This window comes from Equus asinus, chromosome 20, assembly GCF_041296235.1.
Source record: "Equus asinus isolate D_3611 breed Donkey chromosome 20, EquAss-T2T_v2, whole genome shotgun sequence".
Classification (NCBI taxonomy): Eukaryota; Metazoa; Chordata; class Mammalia; order Perissodactyla; family Equidae; genus Equus; species Equus asinus.
Genome location: NC_091809.1, coordinates 19,720,083 through 19,740,023, shown reverse-complemented (window position 1 = coordinate 19,740,023; position 19,941 = coordinate 19,720,083). Strand labels below are relative to the sequence as shown.

The window sequence follows — 19,941 nt, the reverse complement described above, 5'->3', positions numbered from 1 at the left end:
TAACAAAGAGTAAAATTATGATAATATAAAGAAGTCATATGTATCGATAAGTAAAAGATAAACAGTTCAATAGTGGTACCACTGATATTTAACAGAACAAAAATTAAATATCTGAAAAGATTATCAATCATATAATAAAAAGAGACATATCAAATAATGAAATCATTTTTACACCCATTAGATTATTAATATTCTTAAAAATATCTTTGCAGTATTTGGATCACCAAGATTTTCTAACATATGTAAATTAGTTCAATGCCTTACAAATCTATATGTAGTTACTCAAAGAGAAAATTTACTTATACCCAATATTTCCATCTTGATTATAAAACACCATTTTATTTCTACCAAAGGACATATAAGAGAATATTTAAAGAAGTTTATTCTTAACACCAGAAACCTGGTTATAAAGAAACAAAATTGCCATCAGTATCAGAAACGTCATCTATTTTGAAAAGGTACCATAAATAATATCAAAAGTCCAGAGTATTGGAAATGAATTAGTTACCACTGCCACCAACAACATGATTGAATCTCAAAAGTGCAGTCAGAGGAAAGCCATCAGGACACAAAATTCATACAGTAAGATTTAACAAGTTAGAAAACAGGCAAATTTATAAATTGGACAGGAATACAAACAGAGTGATAAGTAAATAATGTTTAAACCTGTTATCTGTTCTGTGGGACAAATATGATCAAATACAGGAAATTTCTTAGAACTGAATCTAAAAGAAGAATTTAAAAGAAAATAAGTACAGAATTCTGGACAGTGTTTGCCACTTCAGGGGACAGAGTCATGTGAGTGGGTGATCCTTCAGGTGGATTCTACGATGGTGGCAATGCTCTATTTTTAACCCATGGAGAGATAAATGTGTATTTATTATGTTACTATTATTTCAGAACTACAGATAGATTTTGTGCACTATTTAGTATATACTATATTAAAAAGTAAAATTAAGAAAGACCTCTCATATTCCAACTCTAAATACGTTCTCTCATATTCTTTTAATATTGAATTCATGCACTTCTGACTTCAGAGGCAATTAGAATCTCACAGAGTGCTTATTGAAAACACTCATTCTTCACGCATCTATAGAGATTCAAAGTCAATAGATCTTAAGGGAGGTTTGCAAACCTGCTGTATGTGCAAAGGCCCCAGGTGAATCAAATCTGCAGGTGTTCTGTGAACGTCAATGCAGGAAGCTCTGCACTAGGAGGTGCCATGATTCCCAGGCAGGAGCTGTATCCTAGATGTGGTGCTGAAAATAAAACAACTCCCTCACCCTCCAATGACAACCAGAACAGAGGGATCTCGAGCAATTTCTTTGATTCTCATTTGAGACCTCCATTGTTTTCACCCCCACACCCAAAGAGGTCTTTCATTGAACTTTTGTGATTTTGAGAAATGTGATCTATCTAATTTGCTAAATTCCTCTTCTCCTCTCTTGCTTTCCACTCTAAATCTCCTGATTGTAAAGTATTTCTCCATAGAATAACTTTTCTCATGAAGATACCTTAAAATTTTTGCTTTACAGCCCTGAGTGAAGCCAATGCTCTAAGAGATCAATGATAAAATTAATTTTATTCAATTATGATCTACATGTGGACTCCACCAAAAATGAGTAAGAAACACAAGATCAGATGACTAAGGAGAAATGTGAAAACTCAGATACAGTCTCGCAAATAAGCTAATAAGAAGTTTTAAAAGTAAATAAGATGCCAGATGAAGATTGCCAATGATCCTATTCACAGTGGAGAGACTGAAAGGTATATACTTTGGATGACTCCATTAAACGTTAAGTATTAATATACCTAGGGAAGAGGAGTCTAATTTCTTTCTCTGGTCATCATATGTAGTCGTGATGCATGCATCTGTTGCAGCCATCTGGGTCCATGAGGGGAACTGGCCCCAGAAAACAGACACCACATGGAGCAGTAAATGAATTTTCCTTTACATTCTCTATCTCTGATGTCCTTGTAATGAAAGATAACTATCTTTATTTATTTGGCATATTACAGTCAGGGTTATTTTCTCTTAGTAGAAACAATGCCTTTCTTACCGATCAATATAAAAGGTCTAATAATCATCTCCAACTACTTATAATCACATAATAGCAAGTTTCTACATGATAAAACTGAGTAGAGTGGATGCTGATGTTGCCATCCACAGATACAGTTGACCAATGACAGGTCTCAGGAATTACTGAATTGGAGTAGGGAAGAACAGCCGCTCCATGTCTCACAGTAGGCTTGTCCTTGGGTTGCAATACACACGGTGCTAACAATGAGCTCAAACAGAATCAAGTCTCTGCTATGACCACAGACTTATTTGATGCTCCCCCTGACCTATCCAATTATCCCACTTTCTTCTGATGTCCACAAAATATCAGTATAACTCTCACCTCAAGTCAGCTTCTAAGGACCCCACCAAACACACTGAGCTTAGGGAATGGAACTCATTTTTTTTTTTTATTAATGTTATGATAGATTACAACCTTGTGAGATTTCAGTTGTACATTTTTGTTAGTCATGTTGTGGGTACACCACTTCCCACTTTGTGCCCTCCCCCCACCCCCCCTTTTCCCTGGTAACCACCGATCAGATCTCCTTATCAATATACTAACTTCCACCTATGAGTGGAGTCATATAGAGTTCGTCTTTCTCTGACTGGCCTATTTTGCTTAACATAATACCCTCGAGGTCCATCCACGTTGCTGCGAATGGGCCAATTTTGTCTTGTTTTATGGCTGAGTAGTATTCCATTGTGTATATATACCATATCTTCTTTATCCAATCATCAGTTTCTGGGCATGTAGGTTGGTTCCACGCCTTGGCTATTGTAAATAATGCTGCGATGAACATAGGGGTGCAAGGGACTCTTGGGATTTCTGATTTCAGGTTCGTAGGATAGATACCCAGTAATGGGATGGCTGGGTCATAGGGTATTTCTATTTTTAACTTTTTGAGAAATCTCCATACTGTTTTCCATAGTGGCTGTACCAGTTTGCATTCCCACCAACAGTGTATGAGGGTTCCTTTTTCTCCACAACCTCTCCAACATTTGTCGCTCTTGGTTTTGGATGTTTTTGCCAGTCTAACGGGTGTAAGGTGATATCTTAGTGTAGTTTTGATTTGCATTTCCCTGATGGTTAGCGATGATGAACATCTTTTCATGTGTCTATTGGCCATATTCATATCTTCTTTTGAGAAATGTCTGTTCATGTCCTCTGCCCATTTTTTGATCGGGTTGTTTGTTTCTTTGTTGTTAAGCAGTGTGAGTTCTTTGTATATTATGGAAATTAACCCTTTGTCGGATAAGTGGCTTGTAAATATTTTTTCCCAATTAGTGAGCTGTTTTTTTGTTTCAATCCTGTTTTCCCTTGCCTTGAAGAAGCTCTTTAGTCTGATGAAGTCCCATTTGTTTATTCTTTCTATTGTTTCCCTCAACTGAGGAGTTATAGTGTCCGAAAAGATTCTTTTGAAACTGATGTCAAAGAGTGTACTGCCTATATTCTCTTCCAGAAGACTTATTGTTTCAGGCCTAATCTTTAGGTCTTTGATCCATTTTGAATTTATTTTGGTGTGTGGTGAAAAAGAATGGTCAATTTTCAATCTTTTGCATGTGGCTGTCCAGTTTTCCCAGCACCATTTGTTGAAGAGACTTTCTTTTCTCCATTGTAGGCCCTCTGCTCCTTTGTCGAAGATTAGCTGTCTGTAGATGTGTGGTTTTATCTCTGGGCTTTCAATTCTGTTCCATTGATCTGTGCACCTGTTTTTGTACCAGTACCATGCTGTTTTGATCACTGTAGCTTTGTAGTATGTTTTGAAATCGGGGATTGTGATTCCGCCGGCTTTGTTTTTCTTACTCAGGATTGCTTTAGCAATTCGTGGTCTTTTGTTGCCCCATATGAATTTTAGGATTCTTTGTTCAATTTCTGTGAAGAATGTTCTTGGGATTCTGATTGGGATAGCATTGAATGTGTAGATTGCTTTAGGTAGTATGGACATTTTAACTATGTTTATTCTTCCAATCCATGTGCATGGAATGTTTTTCTATCTCTTTATGTCGTCGTCAATTTCTTTCAAGAAAGTCTTGTAGTTTTCATTGCATAAATCTTTCACTTCCTTGGTTAAGGTTATCCCAAGATATTTTATTCTTTTCGTTGCGATTGTGAATGGGATTGAGTTCTTTTTCTGTTAGTTCATTGTTAGTGTATAGAAGTGCTACTGATTTATGCACGTTAATTTTATACCCTGCTACTTTGCTGTAGTTGTTGATTATTTCTAATAGTTTTTCTGTGGATTCTTTGGGGTTTTCTATATATAAGACCATGTCGTCTGCAAACAGCGAGAGTTTTACTTCTTTGTTACCTATTTGGATTCCTTTAATTTCTTTTTCCTGCCGAACTGCTCTGGCCAACACCTCCAGTACTATGTTGAATAGGAGTGGTGAAAGTGGGCACCCTTGTCTTGTTCCTGTCCTCAGAGGGATGGCTTTCAGTTTTTCTCCATTGAGTATGATGTTGGCTGTGGGTCTGTCATATATGGCCTTTATTATGTTGAAGTACTTTCCTTCTATACCCATTTTATTGAGGGTTTTTTATCATAACTGGGTGTTGGATCTTGTTGAATGCTTTCTCTGCATCTATTGAGATGATCATGTGGTTTTTCTTTTTCATTTTGTTGATGTAGTGTATCACGTAGATTGACTTGCGGATGTTGAACCATGCCTGTGTCCCTGGTACAAATCCCACTTGATCATGGTGTATAATCTTTTTGATGTATTGCTGTATTCGGTTTGCCAAAATTTTGTTGAGGATTTTTGCATCTATGTTCATCAGTGATATCGGCCTGTAGTTCTCCTTCTTTGTGTTGTCCTTGTCAGGTTTGGGGATCAGAGTGATGTTGGCTTCATAGAATGTGTTAGGGAGTACTCCATCTTTCTCAATTTTCTGGAACAGTTTGAGAAGAATAGGTATTAAGTCTTCTTTGAATGTTTGGTAGAATTCTCCAGAGAAGCCGTCTGGTCCTGGACTCTTATTTTTGGGGAGGTTTTTGATTATCGTTTCTATTTCCTTACTTGTGATTGGCCTATTCAGATTCTCCATTTCTTCCTGATTCAGTTTGGGGAGATTGTAGGAGTCTAGGAATTTGTCCATTTCTTCCAGGTTGTTCAATTTGTTGGCATATAGTTTTTCATAGTATTCTCTTATGATCTCTTGTATTTCATTGGTATCTATTGTGATTTCTCCTCTCTCATTCCTAATTTTATTTATTTGCGATTTCTCTCTTCTTTTCTTGTTGAGTCTGGCTAAAGGTTTGTCGATTTTGTTAATTTTTTCGAAGAACCAACTCTTTGTTTCATTGATCCTTTCTATTCTCTTTTTTGTTTCAATATCGTTTATTTCTGCTCTTATTTTTATTATTTCCCTGCTTCTACTGACTCTGGGCTTTGTTTGTTCTTCTTTTTCTAGTTCTGTTAGGTGTCATTTGAGGTTGCTTATGTGAGCTTTTTCTTGTTTAGTGAGGTGAGCCTGTATTGCGATGAATTTCCCTCTTAGGACTGCTTTTGCTGCATCCCAAATGATTTGGTATGTCATGTTCTCATTTTCATTTGTCTCCAGATAATATTTGATTTCTTCTTTAATTTCTTCAATGATCCATTGTTTGTTCAGAAGCGTGTTGTTTAGTCTCCACATTTTTGCACCTTTCTCTGCTTTTTTCTTGTAGTTGATTTCTAGTTTCATAGCATTATGATCAGAAAAGATGCTTGAGATTATTTCAACTCTCTTGTATTTCTTGATGTTTGCTTTGTTTCCCAAAATATGGTCAATCCTTGAGAATGTTCCATGTGCACTTGAGAAGAATGTGTAACCTGCTGTTTTTGGATGAAGTGTTCTATATATATTAAGTCCATCTGGTCTAATTTTTCATTTAATTCTATTATTTCCTTGTTGATTTTCTGTCTGGATGTTCTGTCCATTGGTGTTAATGGTGTGTTCAGGTCCCCTACTATTATTGTATTGTCGTTGATGTCTTCTTTTAGTTCTGTTAAGAGTTGCTTTACAAATTTTGGTTCTCCTGTGTTGGGTGCGTATATATTTATAAGTGCTATGTCTTCTTGGTGGAGAGTCCCTTTGATCATTATATACTGTCCCTCTTTGTCTTTCTTTATCTGTTTTGCTTTGAAATCTACCTTCTCTGATATTAGTATAGCGACATCTGCTTTCTTTTGTTCATTATTAGCTTGGAGTATTGTTCTCCATCCCTTCACTCTGAGTCTGTGTTTGTCTTTGGGGCTGAGGTGTGTTTCCTGGAGGCAGCATATTGTTGGGTCTTGTTCTTTGATCCATCCTGCCACTCTGTGTCTTTTGATTGGGGAGTTCAATCCATTTACATTTAGAGTGGTTATTGAGATATGGGGGCCTAGCGCTACCATTTTATGTCTTGTTTTCTGGTTTTCTTCAATTTCCTTTGTTTCTCGTCCCATGGTTTAATCTGTTTTGATGAAGAGCTGCTACTCTCTGTTGTTGTCCTTCTACTTATCTCCCCTGCTCTTGGTTTTGTAGTCCCTTTCCTTTTTTTGATTTTTCAGGAATGAGGGTTTTCCTGAGGATTTCCTGAAGAGGAGGTTTTGTGGCAATGAACTCCCTTAATTTTTGTTTATCTGGGAAAGTTTTTATTTCTCCATCGTATTTGAAGGATATTTCTGCTGGGTAGAGAATTCTTGGCTGTCGGTTTTTGTCCTTCAGATTTTTGAATATATCATTCCACTCTCTTCTAGCCTGTAAAGTTTCTGCTGAGAAATCTGCTGATAGCCTGATGGGGGTTCCTTTGTAGGTTAGTTTCTTTTGCCTGGCTGTCCTTAGTATTTTCTCCTTGTCGTTGACTTTTGCTAGCTTCACTACTATATGCCGTGGGGTTGGTCTTCTTGCATTGATAAAGTTTGGAGATCTATTGGCTTCTGTCACCTGAAGATCCATCTCTCTCACCAGATTTGGGAAGTTCTCTGCCATTATTTCTTTGAATAGGCTTTCTGCCCCTTTCTCCTTCTCTTCTCCCTCTGGTATACCTATAATCCTTACGTTTCATCTCCTAATTGTGTCTGATAATTCTCGGAGAGTTTCTTCATTTTTTTTTAGTCTTACTTCTCTCTCCTCCTCTGCCTGCAGCATTTCTATATTGCCATCTTCCAAATTGCTAATTCTTTCCTCCATATTATCAGCCCTACTGTTCAGTGCATCTAGATTTTTCTTAATCTCCTCTATTGTGTTCTTAATTTCCAATATTTCTGTTTGGTTCTTCTTTATCGTATCAAACTCTTTTGTGACATAGCTCCTGAATTCATTGAGTTGTCGGTCAGAATTCTCTCTTAACTCATTGAGTATTTTAATGATGGCTGTTTTGAAATCATCATCATTTAGGTTATATATTTCATTTTCTTTGGGGTTGTTTCCTGTGTATTTGTTATTTTCCTTCTGTTCTGGAGATTTAATGTATTTTTTCATATTGCTTGATGTTGTTGATTTGTGCCTCCGCATAGAGATAGAGTTTAGTTGCTGCTTTCACTTGCTTCTGCTGCTGTGGTGGGGGAGCAGCTGTTTATACTGCACCAACCAGGAACCCTATCCACAGTTGCTAACTGGGCCTGGGCCCCTCCTTGTAGTCACAGTGGTCCTTTGGATTCCCTCCTCTGCCATGGGGGCCGTCACAGGGGGGCTTCATGCTGCTGGTGCCTACTGTTGCAGCCCACCTAGACGTGCTCCCTCCTTGGGGTCTGCCACGGTGTTATGGGCTTTTCCAGCGGCCAGGGGTAGGATCACTTATATTTGTCGCTCCATCATTGTTGGCACCCATTAAATCTCACTTGTCCACTGTGGGTCGCAGGAGAGCTATTGGCATCTTCTACAGTCTGTGGTTAGTTCACCTAGCTATGCTACTTTTGTCCTGGGGTCTTCCAGCCTTGTGGCTGCCGTATGGGTGCTTTCTACTAGTGCTGTGCAGAGGCTTTCCCTGAGGCTGCTGTGAGCCTGTAGGGTTTCCCCCTAGGCTACGGAGCTGGTCACTGGAACTCCACCCAGCACCAGTCCTGTTCCCCAGGAACTCGGGGAGCCCTTTGCCCTGTCTTGGGGGATAGACGGAGATCCTGATTTCAGTGGTAGCTGGTCAGCTGCTGCCCTGCCTGATATTCTCCTCTCTGGGACCCTCCTGGTGTTGTGGATGCTGGGCTTGGCCCCTCTGCTAATAGGAGACAGAGAGTTTTGTCTGCTGCCCGGGCAGAACTCTGGAGCTTCCCCTATGGGCCACAAGGCCGGCCTCTGGAGCTCCCCCTAGCCCCAGTCCTCTCCAAGATCTCCGGCAATCCCTAGCCCCATGGGGCGGGCAATTGCAGCTGGGGGTTGCCTCGCCCTCTGGGGTTCTCTCTGGGACTTTCCCGGAGTTGTGAATGCTGGGAGTGGCCCCTCCGCTAATGGCAGACAGAAAGTTTTGTCTGCTGCCCGGGCAGAACTCTGGAGCTTCCCCTCTGGGGCGTGGAGCCGGCCTCTGGAGCTTCACCCAGCCCCAGTCTGCTCCAAGATCTCCAGCAATCCCTAGCCCCACCGTGCTGGCAGTGGCAGCCGGGGGACATCCGTACCCTCAGTGATTCTCTCTGGGACCCTCCGGGCGCCGTGAACACTAGGCAGGATCTCCCCACCAAGGGCGGGGAGAGATTCTCCTTGCGGGCTCAGGTGTGTAACTCTAGAGTTTCCCTCTGCATTTAGGAGTAATTGCGGGGGGTTTAGGTAGGGTTCTGGTCACCTGTTTCCACCGTCGCTCCTCTGTTGTGTGCTCGCTTCTGTCCTAGATGTGTGTTGATCTTCTGGGGGCGTCCGTTGGAAGAAAGCTGCTTGCAGGTACTAGGCTGTTCAGTCGGGGTCAGAGAGTTTTCACCTATTTCCACATCCTCCCGGAGGAAAGTCCATCTGCCTTCCGATGTATAGTCGCGTGGGTCTCTCAGACGTCCTGAGATGCTGTCTGGATATCCTTTGTTAAGCGATAAGTGTCCAAATAATTGTAGACTCGAAGGGGGAGAGACAAAGAGGACTACTCATGGCGCCATCTTGGATCCTCCTCCTCTTACTTATCTGGAACTCATTTTTGAAATACTACAGAGCTAAACAAACAGCAAGTGAGGTTTCAACCCCAAGTTAAAATTCACTTACCTGCGATATTATCTGGGCATTTTAGAAGAAGTTGATGATGCAAGAACCAAGCATTCTAGCTCACCCAGTATTTCTGTTCACTTTGACCCATTCTAGAAATCCCAAGTCTGAACTACATGGCACAGTCAAAGAAGAGAAGGTGTCCTACTGATGAGTTTTCTCAAGGCTCCCTTCATGTCCCTATTCCTCAGGCTATAGATGAAAGGGTTCAGCATTTGAGGGATAACAATGTACATCACTGAAGCCACTGCAGTGTTTCTGGAAGAGTTAGTAAGAGCAGAGCTAACGTACACCCCCAAACCTGTCCCATAGAATAAGGACACAACTGAGAGGTGAGATCCACAGGGGGAAAAAGCTTTATACATTCCCCCTGCTGATGGCAGTCTCAAAATGGAAGAGACTATCTCAGTATAAGAGGAAATGATTCCACACATAGGAATACCACCAAATAAGCAAGTTGTAAAATATATCAGGATGCTATTGATGAGGGTATGAGAACATGCAAACTTAAGGACATGAGCAAGTTCACAGAAGAAGTGAGGGATTTCCAGGTCCCTGCAGAAGGACAGCTGTAGCACCCTCAAACTATGGAGCAAGGCAACCACAATGCTAAGAGACAGAGAGAGAAGAATCAGCAGGACACAGAGTCTGGGGTTCATGATGACCATGTACATGAGTGGGTGACAAATGGCCACATAGTGGTCATAGGCCATTGCTGCAAGGAGAAAATTCTCAAATATGCCAAAAACCAGGGCAAAAACAATCTAAGTGAGGCAGCCTGTATAAGTGATTCCCTGATTCTGTGCTTGTATGTTCAGCAGCATCTTTGGGATTGTGGTTGTGCTTATACAGATGTCAGTAAAGGACAGATTTGAGAGAAAGAAATACATGGGAGTGTGGAGGTGGGAGTCAGAGATGACAGCCAGGATGATGAGGAGATTTCCGAGGATGGTGACCAAGTACATGGACAGGAAAAGGCAGAAGATGAGGGGCTGCAATTCTGAATCATCTGTGAATCCCAGGAGAAGGAATTCTGGAGCATCCGTGTGATTTCTGGATGCCACGTTGATGAATCTGATGGGAGAAATGGTGTTAAAAGAACATAAAGTGAATGGTCCTGGATAAGCAGCAAAGCATCAACAGGGAAATTATTAGAAATGAATAATCGTGGTACCACTCCAGACTTATTGCTGACAAACCCTGGGTGAGGACCAGCAATCTAAATTTGAAAAACTCTCTAGGTGAATTTGTTACATGCTAAAGTTTGAGAAACAATGCTCAAAACAGAGAAAAATAGTAATAGTGTGAACCCAAGAGAATATTCACATCTTACCCTCTGCTAATGTCTCCCTCCATCGTCATGTCTCACTCTTACTCTTCTCTCCACTCCCTTTATTGGGCCATCTTTTTATTGATCACCAACTTTCTTTCCCATCTTGTGCCAAGTGCTGAGCACGAAACAAAGAAGAAGACATGATATTTCCTTGAGAAATATTCCCTGCCTTCAAACAATCAGAAAGACAAGAATGAAGTTATTAATCTTTCTTGTAGACTTTAGTCCCCAATTTGGCATGCCTCAGAGTCATGTGACAAGCATGTGAAATCACAGATGAGTTAGACCATACAATCAGTCAATTTATCCATGGGGAAATTTAAGTAAGTTAAGATTACGTCATGGACATGGTGTACAAGGTGAGTTCATGACAAAAAGTAAGTCTAAGATCAAATCATCTAATTGTCGAATTGGCTCACTTGACTAATCTCTGTTACTATCTGTAGATAGTACAGAATTAGCATTCCTAAACCATTACTCAGATTTCATAATTCCCCAGTAAAATTTTAATATTCCATCCTGAGCAATGTCTCAAATCTTTTTACATCTCTACAAGGTATGTCTACCTCTACCCATAAAGTACTATGTAGAACATGCAAGACATCCAACCAAGCATACACTATGTACCTGAGCAAAATTAGAAAATGTTGCCTGTAAACTTGAAGTTCATAAGACTCTCGCATGGTAACATGACTCAACTGCATTAGCAATGGATTATAAGAAGAGCTGGAAAACTACACCAATGAGATTGTCTTTCTCATCCTAAGGGAATTTATTTCCCTAAGGTGATATATGACATATCATTAAGAAAAAAAGCTAAATGAGAGAAAGAATAAAATGCATAGGATCCTAAAAAACAGATGAAAATAGTTTCACTTTTTGGTCTGTGAAAGACAGAGAGTTACAAGATAGGAGAGTCTTATATGTACCTCTAAGATAATCAAGTGTCCCTATAGGACTCTGTAAATTGGCAGTCCTCATTCCCAAGAGGGAAAAAGAAGTGACCATGGCAGCCTTTATTATTTGGTGTGTTACACAGGCTCAAACATTCTGAATTTAATCCAGGCCAGGACATACATTGTGAATGAGAAAAACTGTTCAATTGTTTTCAAAAAATTGTTTTTGTAACCTAAAAAGCCTGATGGGCTCATTTGTATAATGGGAACTGTCATAAAAACTTATGGGGACTTTGCAATGATGAGAAGTGAGTGAAGGAAAAGCATCCAACACAGCACTCCACATCTGGGACGCTCACTGGCGTTTCCTTTTGTGTTTTTTCTGCCATCCACAAGAACTCCTGGCAAGTTGCACTCCTCAGAAGAAAAAAATAAAGTAGGGTAAGTTGGGGAAAGAAAATAGAAAAGGAAATCATCCCCAGATAATAACTGCAATTTTCAGGGAAAGGTTTCTGAGTGAAAACACCAGCTGGGAACCTTTATCTTGTAGAAAAGGAAAGAAGGAAATATCAATGACATCAACATTCATTTGACGTGGACATATGATAAAATATATAGTAGTTATATTAAATAATAAAAAGAATCAAATGTGAATCAACACAAATAAGGAAAACCTACAGAAAAAACTTGTATAACAAAAAGTCTACAGAAGGAGAAAATTTTAAATATTTTTTGATCTTACAAAGATATGTATATTTTCATTATGGATTATTCAAGTGAAGTGAAAGTACAAAGATAAAAATCAAGAGCTTGGTACCTATCAGTCAAATTTATCAAGTTCATATATTTCAACTATTCTCATTGAAGGTGCCTTTATTGCAATGAAAAATTCAGCTATTTGTGAAGCACCCACATCATGTGTTTCCACCACCTTGATTCTTCTCCTTCCCCAGGAACTTCATATACATTATTCTGCTGCAACTTTCACTTTAATCAGTAACACTGTTCCATAAACAAATCCATTTTGAAAGCTTTACGTAAACCAAAATGTACTGTATATGTCACTTACAATTGCCATCCTTATGCAATTTATTTTTTAGGTAATTTTAATGTATTTACTCTCACTTCATTGATTTTAATTATCAGAAATTATTCCACTACATTTTTATATTGTAATTTCTAAGTTACCAAACTGATAGGTGTTATGGTTAATGTCCTTCATTCTATAGATGTTTATGAACACACTTATGGTATAAAGCCATGCATGGGGAATATCATCACATTCTAGATGATGTGTGTAGGGCAAGGAGAACAAGAATGGAGGGGGACTCAAAGGGGTGCTTTCTGCTTCCATATTATTTTATTACTTTATCAAAAAGACCTGAAGGTGATATTGCAGAATGTCAACATTTGTTAATTCTGGAATGAGTTGAAGGATGGTCATATGGTTTTTATTTATTATACTATCTCTACTGTTCTTATATAAAATACATGGTAATATTATAAAGAGAAGCAAGTGTAGTAGGAAGGCCACTGGTTAAGTCTCTCTGCATATCCACTTTCTCCACAGCATCCTCACAGCCCAGCTTCAGGAAAAATAATATTACATCTGTACAACAGTATATCAAGAACCAGTAACAGAAATGGAAGGAAAAGCTGACCAAACGCTTTGCCTATGACCACACAAGAATTCAAGTAAATGTCAGGAACATCTAAAACAGTCATCCTGTTTGAGAAAGGGCATATTTATGTTTAGGAAGAAAACAGGTTCCGTCATTTTTTAAGAGAAATTAGAAGACCAGCAGATTGAGAGCTGGCTGGGTACTAGTACACATATACATAGGGACTTGTTAACAAGAAGACAGTTAGGCTGCAGTCCCATGGACCCTTGTTTCTGATCATTTCATGCATGTGCTCTACTCATTTCTTCTCATAGATGAAGTTTTAGTAAAACAGCTGTCTTTATAATTAAAGCATTAACAAAGGGACTTTAAGTTACCTGACTGGCATCACTGTGGAATGATGCTTGACATGTCACCAGGATATTGAAACAAAATAAATGTTTTCAGGAAGGGCAGAAACACTAAGTGAGGCAATGGGCTCCTGTACAAGAAAGATCATCCCTGAATGGAGCCTCAGGTGTTTTTCTACCTTACCAGACAAAGTCTGTTGAACAAGGCTGCTGCAGGCTGACTCTTTACAGTCTCTATATCCCTGAGGGATTAATATCCAAAGTTCCTCATTAAACAAATACTTTTAGTGTTATTCTAGTCCCTGGGCACTGCACATCCTTAAAGACCAAGGTAATAGAAGAGAGGAATACACGCTGGCTAATCCCTGACCTTTTTGTGCCTGGTGTACACCATCCAGTTCTCTCCACCTCTTCAGGTTCACCTCAATTTCACCTACCTTGGTCATATGTACACACACACATTTGCTAATAAATTCCAAACTTCCCTTTTTAAAGTTACAAATCTCTATCTAATTAATGATATCTTGGAGCATGATTCTAACTTTAAGTGTGAAAACATGATTCATGTATTGGATATAAAAAACTCTATTTATAAATATATCTAAGATATTATAAAATTCAAACAATTAGAGGTATTTTATCTTTAGAGTCACTGAATATTTCCTGTACCATAATTTCTGTTCTCTACATTTTACACAGAAGATTCTGAAATATCTCTGTGATCAATTGTGATTGTGATCCATATACGCAGACCTATTACTCCCCTAAAAGTCCAAAAGACTTTCACAACAATTTTACCCTAGCCACACAGTAGATGAAATGTACATTTTTCTTCACATTGGGAAACTTTGGTTTACATTATTATTCTTCATTTTTAATTGTATTTTGATAAAATACAAAGTCACTAAAGGGAGTCAGTGTGCAATTTTGTTTATTTTCTAGTGGATCTCTTGAGATTTCATCCATACTTTAACAGATGTGGATAATGCTCCATGTTAATATTCACTTAAAAACATTTTTCCTTAAGGACTTCAATATTTTCATGTGTTCATCAGTTTATTTTACTTTTTAACTTTCCCTATTTGAACTTGCTTAATCTATACGTTTCCAGGGCTATTATTTTTTTAAAAACTTATGACAAGATAATGTCATAATGTCTCTCTTCACCATCTTAATTTCATTTACTTGAAACACATGAGAAATAAGTAAAATACAGGAAGATATAGCCGAGCTCAAAAAAAGATGAAATTTTTCATGTACTACAAAAGAACTGAAACGTGAAGTGATAGGTGGGGTGGATCCAAAGGGCTCTGTGAACTTAAATCCATAGTGAGAAGATACTTACCCCTTCAGTTAATAAGGATTGAATGTCTTAGAAGAAGATTAAGTGATTGAAGCCAAGGCCAAAGTGGAACTTCTTTATTTGAGAAAAGTAGCTGAACATATAGTCATGGATGTGACTGGGCCCATGGCTATGGACATAGAATTTTTTTAAACCCTCCAAAAAACAACTGAACTAATCTAAGTGTTGACTTTATGACTGGTTTTGTGATATTCTCAATGTCACTGAGCAGAATGAGTCAGTAAGCTGAATTCAGGATAAGAGAACTGGTGATTGGTGAGCACAGTGTGAACTTGGTCCACAGGGAGGAGTGAACACATTGATAGAGAGAGAAGGAGAAACTTTCTCGTTCAAATGAAATCTGAAAATCAAAATAATAATATGTAGAAATCAAAATAATCCTGAAACAGAAAACCAAGAAAATAAATAATCAGAACACAAGGAGACCAACAGGGCTGAAACAGAACAGAGATGGGAAAAATATTAAGCATGTTATCAAAGAGGTGACATTAGACAGATTATATCAACAGCCTACTAACTGCAAGGACAGACACACTGTAGCCCTGGTAAGATGGCTTTTGAATAATTCTAAAGTTCTAGTGGCTTCGGTCAAGGTGGTAAACATGGGGATAAGATTTGGCTGAGTTATGGATAAATTTTGATGGTGCGGACAACAGTGTTTTCTGGAAGACTGGACACGGGTTATAAGAGAAAGAAAGGAATCAAGGGTGGAACTTAGTGAGACAAAAATGCTCATCACCAGAAAAATTGGACTTGCCATCAATGAAAGGAAAAATTTTGTGCGTATCATGTTTGCAAATTATATCAGGTTTTGATTTTCAAAATATTGAGATTCAGCTGCCTTTTAGGCAACTATGTGGGAATGCCATGTGATCAGTTGAATATACACTTTTGAAATTCAAGAAAATGTATCTCTATGGAGATGTAAATTTGGGAGTACTGACTGTGTTGATGGCCTATCAACTATGAATCTGGATGCTATTGCAATGGAGTGATGGTAGCTGGAGAGGAGGACTGAGTACTGATCCAAGAGGCCCTCTGGCTTTGGACTTTGGAGCGATGAAGAAGCGATCATAGGAGAGAGAGTGTTAGTTGCCATTGAAGTGGAAGTAAATCCAAAATAAATACGATGCTTAAAGATAAAAGAAAGCATTTCAGGAAGTAATGAGTGGGTTAATGTTGCAGATAAATCAATTAAGGGAAAATGGAGAATTAAACAATGACTTAAGATAGAGCACGTTGGTGAGTCTTTAAGAAAAGGTAACCTGAGGGTCTAGGAGCAGGGATTTGACTAGATTGACCTCAAAAAACAATGAGAGGAGAAGAATTGGGTAGAGTGAGTACAAAAAGCTCTTTTGATAACTTTTCCTATCAAAGGAGCAGAAAATTGAAGGTGTAGACTAGAGCAGGGGACCAAAGAGGGTTTTTTTTTTGGAAGAAACTCAAATATATCGGATGTTATTGGACATGAACTGTTCAAAGGGAAATATTGATGATGCAGGAGAGTGAAAGAGGAATTGCCAGAGCTATGTATTTAGGGAAGAGCTTTGTAGTTCTGTGCACAGGTGGAAATGTTGTTCTTGATTAGGTAGAGATAAAAGTAAACTTTAGACTGAGTAGACCTAACAAACATATACAAAATGCTCCAAACACAATGGCAGAAAATGCATTCATCCCATGTTAACAAACCACATATTAAACAACAAAACAAGCCCCAACAAATTCAATAATATTGAAATCATAAAAAGTATCTTTTCCAGTCACAGTGGAATGAAACCAAAAGTCAACAGCAGAAGGAAATGTGGAAAATTCACAAGTAGGTGGACATTAAAAACATACTCTTAAACAAGAGATGAGTCAAAGAAAAAAATCACAGGGGAAATTATAAAGTACTTTGAGAAATGAAAACAAAAACACATCATAACAAAACTTGTGAGATTCAGTGAAAGCAGTGCTAAGATAGAAGTGTATAGCACTCATTGCATACGTTGTAAAGAAGAAAAATCTCAAAATAAGAATCCAACTTTATACCTCAAGGAACATGCTCATATATAGAAATAGAGGGAGGGAACAAGCCTTGCTATTCAATTCTGGTTCATTAACTTCTACTCCTTTGCTACATTCTCATGTCCAACAAGATCACAATTTATTTCTTCTGGAAGGAATGGGTATTTTCATTGTGACACACATATACACATACATACACATGCAACAAAATACACACACGTATGTCTGTGCATAAAAACAGTTTAAAACAATGCCAAGGGACTCAACAAATTCAAGACTATTCCTGCCTCTGGGAATTGAAGGAAGAAACAGAGGAAACTAAAAATGGATGTTGTCTCTATACAAACTATTTTGTTACTTTCAGAAGATTAATATGGCAAATGCCAAAATTTATTAATTGTGGAAATAGGTACATGAGTATTTGTCCTGATATTCTGTGTTATTCTGCCTTTTAAAAGATTTCATTGGTTACTAAAGCGATTTTGGTACTGCGGATGTAGTGTATTGTGTTTGTCTAGTTCTCCATCTCATCTGCCAGAGTCCTCATACACAGGTACTAGAGTCAAGACCAATGGTTATCCCTGCAAAAAAATACAAAGAACCAGAGATGCAAGGATAAATAAAAGATGGACATCCACCTTCATCATTTGCCCCCAAGTTAAAGAATACTTAAGAGAAGTCTGGAAAACTTCATAAAATTGCACAAGCGAAGGTTTCTCCTGAGAATGGAAAAAGACCCTAAAACTTTAGAGTCAGCGTAGAAGATTAGCAGATTGATTAGTATTGCTGGAAAGATACAAGAAAACACATCAGATCATAGACAGTTAGGCAGACATTTGATAGATGAATAATATCAAGTCATCATCAGCATGTTCCCACTCAACCCCAGAAGGACTGATAGACAAATATCTCTCCATATTTGAAGACAGATTACGGAACTTGAGATGTCATGCGTGCCAATCCTAAGGAATAACATTTAGTTCTCCCTTTGATATTGAAGAAGATAAGTGGAAACCCTGTTATCAAGAGACATGGAAACAGAGTGAAGGACTGCGCTGTTGTGCAAAAGTGACGGTCCCTGTAAGAGGCTCGGGTCTGCTGCCTAGTGACCTGAGCAGGGGTATTGAGTAGGGTGGCCACAGCCAGATTATTTGCAGTCTCTTTGGCCCTTGAGGCTTCAGTATCCATAGTTTCTCATTGGTTTTGCTCATTCTGATCCCAGGGAAGTAGAGACCCTTAAAAGTCAGAGAGAGAAATTAAATTCCCTCATGCTGATAGGCCAAAAAAATGCAGTTATCTTCCATCCACCCATTTCTGTTCACACCCATTTCAAATAACTTTCACACAAGGAAAAAATTTGCTTCTGTAATTGGATTCAAGTTTTCTTTCCTAAAGTACCTTCAAAGGTATCATTTATAAGAACAATCTAAGGAAGACTGAAAGGATATTTAGGCTCAACATATAGTTTATAATATGGGTAAATATATATTATTTATAAAATTCAAATAGTACTATAGCAAAGCTGCCTTCAAAAGTGTATTCTAAGGACTAGCGCTATGTATGGCTCATTATATTCTGTTTCTACATATCACATTCAGCAGTCTGTAATATATTCTGTATAATCAAAGCAGGCTGTGCCTGGAAGGAGCCATGGCATTTTCCCAGAAAAATGGCAGATTAGGCAGGCTTAAATCTTGTCCTCTCAAAGAAACATTGAAAAGCAAGAAGAAACTGTCTGAACTAACTTCATCGGAACTCCTGAAAACAGTCAAAATTTACAGCAACCATGTGAGTGATTAATAAAAAAAAGAGCAACTTCAAACTGGTAGAAATGTATTGTGGCATTTTTACTTGTCTTTGTCACCTCCTTCCCTGGCATGGCGGTAGTCTTAGTCTTAAAATGGTCCCAGCCTGCATTCTCAATATGAGATCCTGCTCCATCGATTCAGGGAAAGCAGTCGATCTTTTCTCAAATCTTCTGTATGTTTATTCTAATCTGTCTCAGACCTATCTGAAGGACTGACACAGGCACAGATCTGTTTTGCCTAAAGCAGAATTCAGGCTGGAAAAGCAGGGGGCATTTTTTGAAAATACACACAAACCAAACTAACAGTCAACATACGCATACGGTAAAAGATTAAAGTCAAAACATAAAATAGGCAAGCAAAGATCCAGAGCAAAAACAGGTGAAATTTTCTTCAGGAAGTTAGGACATTTAAAAGCATCCAAATACATGGGAAAGTTCAGAAGGCCACATGAATGCCCACAAGACATATACTCAGAAGAGACCAGAGAAGAGTTAAACTTTCATATTGATTTCTAGGCTCAGTGCAAGCCTAGACAAGTGTTGAAAGAGTACTGCAGAACAGATTGAATCTGTAAAGACAGAGAGTGTGTTGTTTCTTTGTTTATGTCACTCCAGGCATTCTATCAAAGCACTAGGTAAACCAAGCTAAACAACATAGATTTTAATGACCACAAACGAAAAGAAACACAATGTTTGTGAATGTATTTTGGGAAAGTCACTAAACAAATAGACCACTATCACCTTCAACCTTTGAGGACAACCAGAACAGAAAACTCTCCAGCAACTCCTTTGATTCTCATTTGAGACCTCCACTGTTTTCACTCCCTCACCTACAGAGATGATTCTGACTTGTGGCACTGCTTTTTTTTTGTCCTTATGAGAAAAGTAACTCTAATCATGCCAAATTCTCTTTTCTCCTCTCTTGTCTTACACTCAACATCTCCTAGTCAAAGGAAAGCAGTTCTGCATAGAACAACCTTATTCATAAACACATTAAAAAGTTTTGCATCAGAGCCTTAAGACTGCACCCATCCTCTATGACATCAATGATACAATCAATTTTATTCAATTATGTTTCTCTGTGTGGGCTCCACCAGAGGTGTGTAAGAAACATGGCAATAAAAGATGACTAAGGACAAAAGTGAAAACTCAGATGCAATCTTATGAATAAACCAATGAAAATGTTAAAAGTATAAAATATGTCAAAAGAAGATTACCAACCTTTGTCTTGCCTATCTAATACTTACTTATTTTGTTGTATTAGTCAGACCAGAAAAGGCAATAATATATCAATATAAATATAACTATAAAATGAAAAAATCTAATTGCTGGACCAAGTGGTAAAAATATGGGAGACCAA

General features: G+C 38.3%; 1 pseudogene; it reads right to left on the bottom strand.

Moving 5' to 3' along the window:
• Positions 1-9,328: 9,328 nt before the first annotated feature.
• On the bottom strand, positions 9,329-10,565 carry LOC106823667 (olfactory receptor 7G2-like; annotated as a pseudogene).
• Between the last annotated feature and the right edge of the window lie 9,376 nt (positions 10,566-19,941).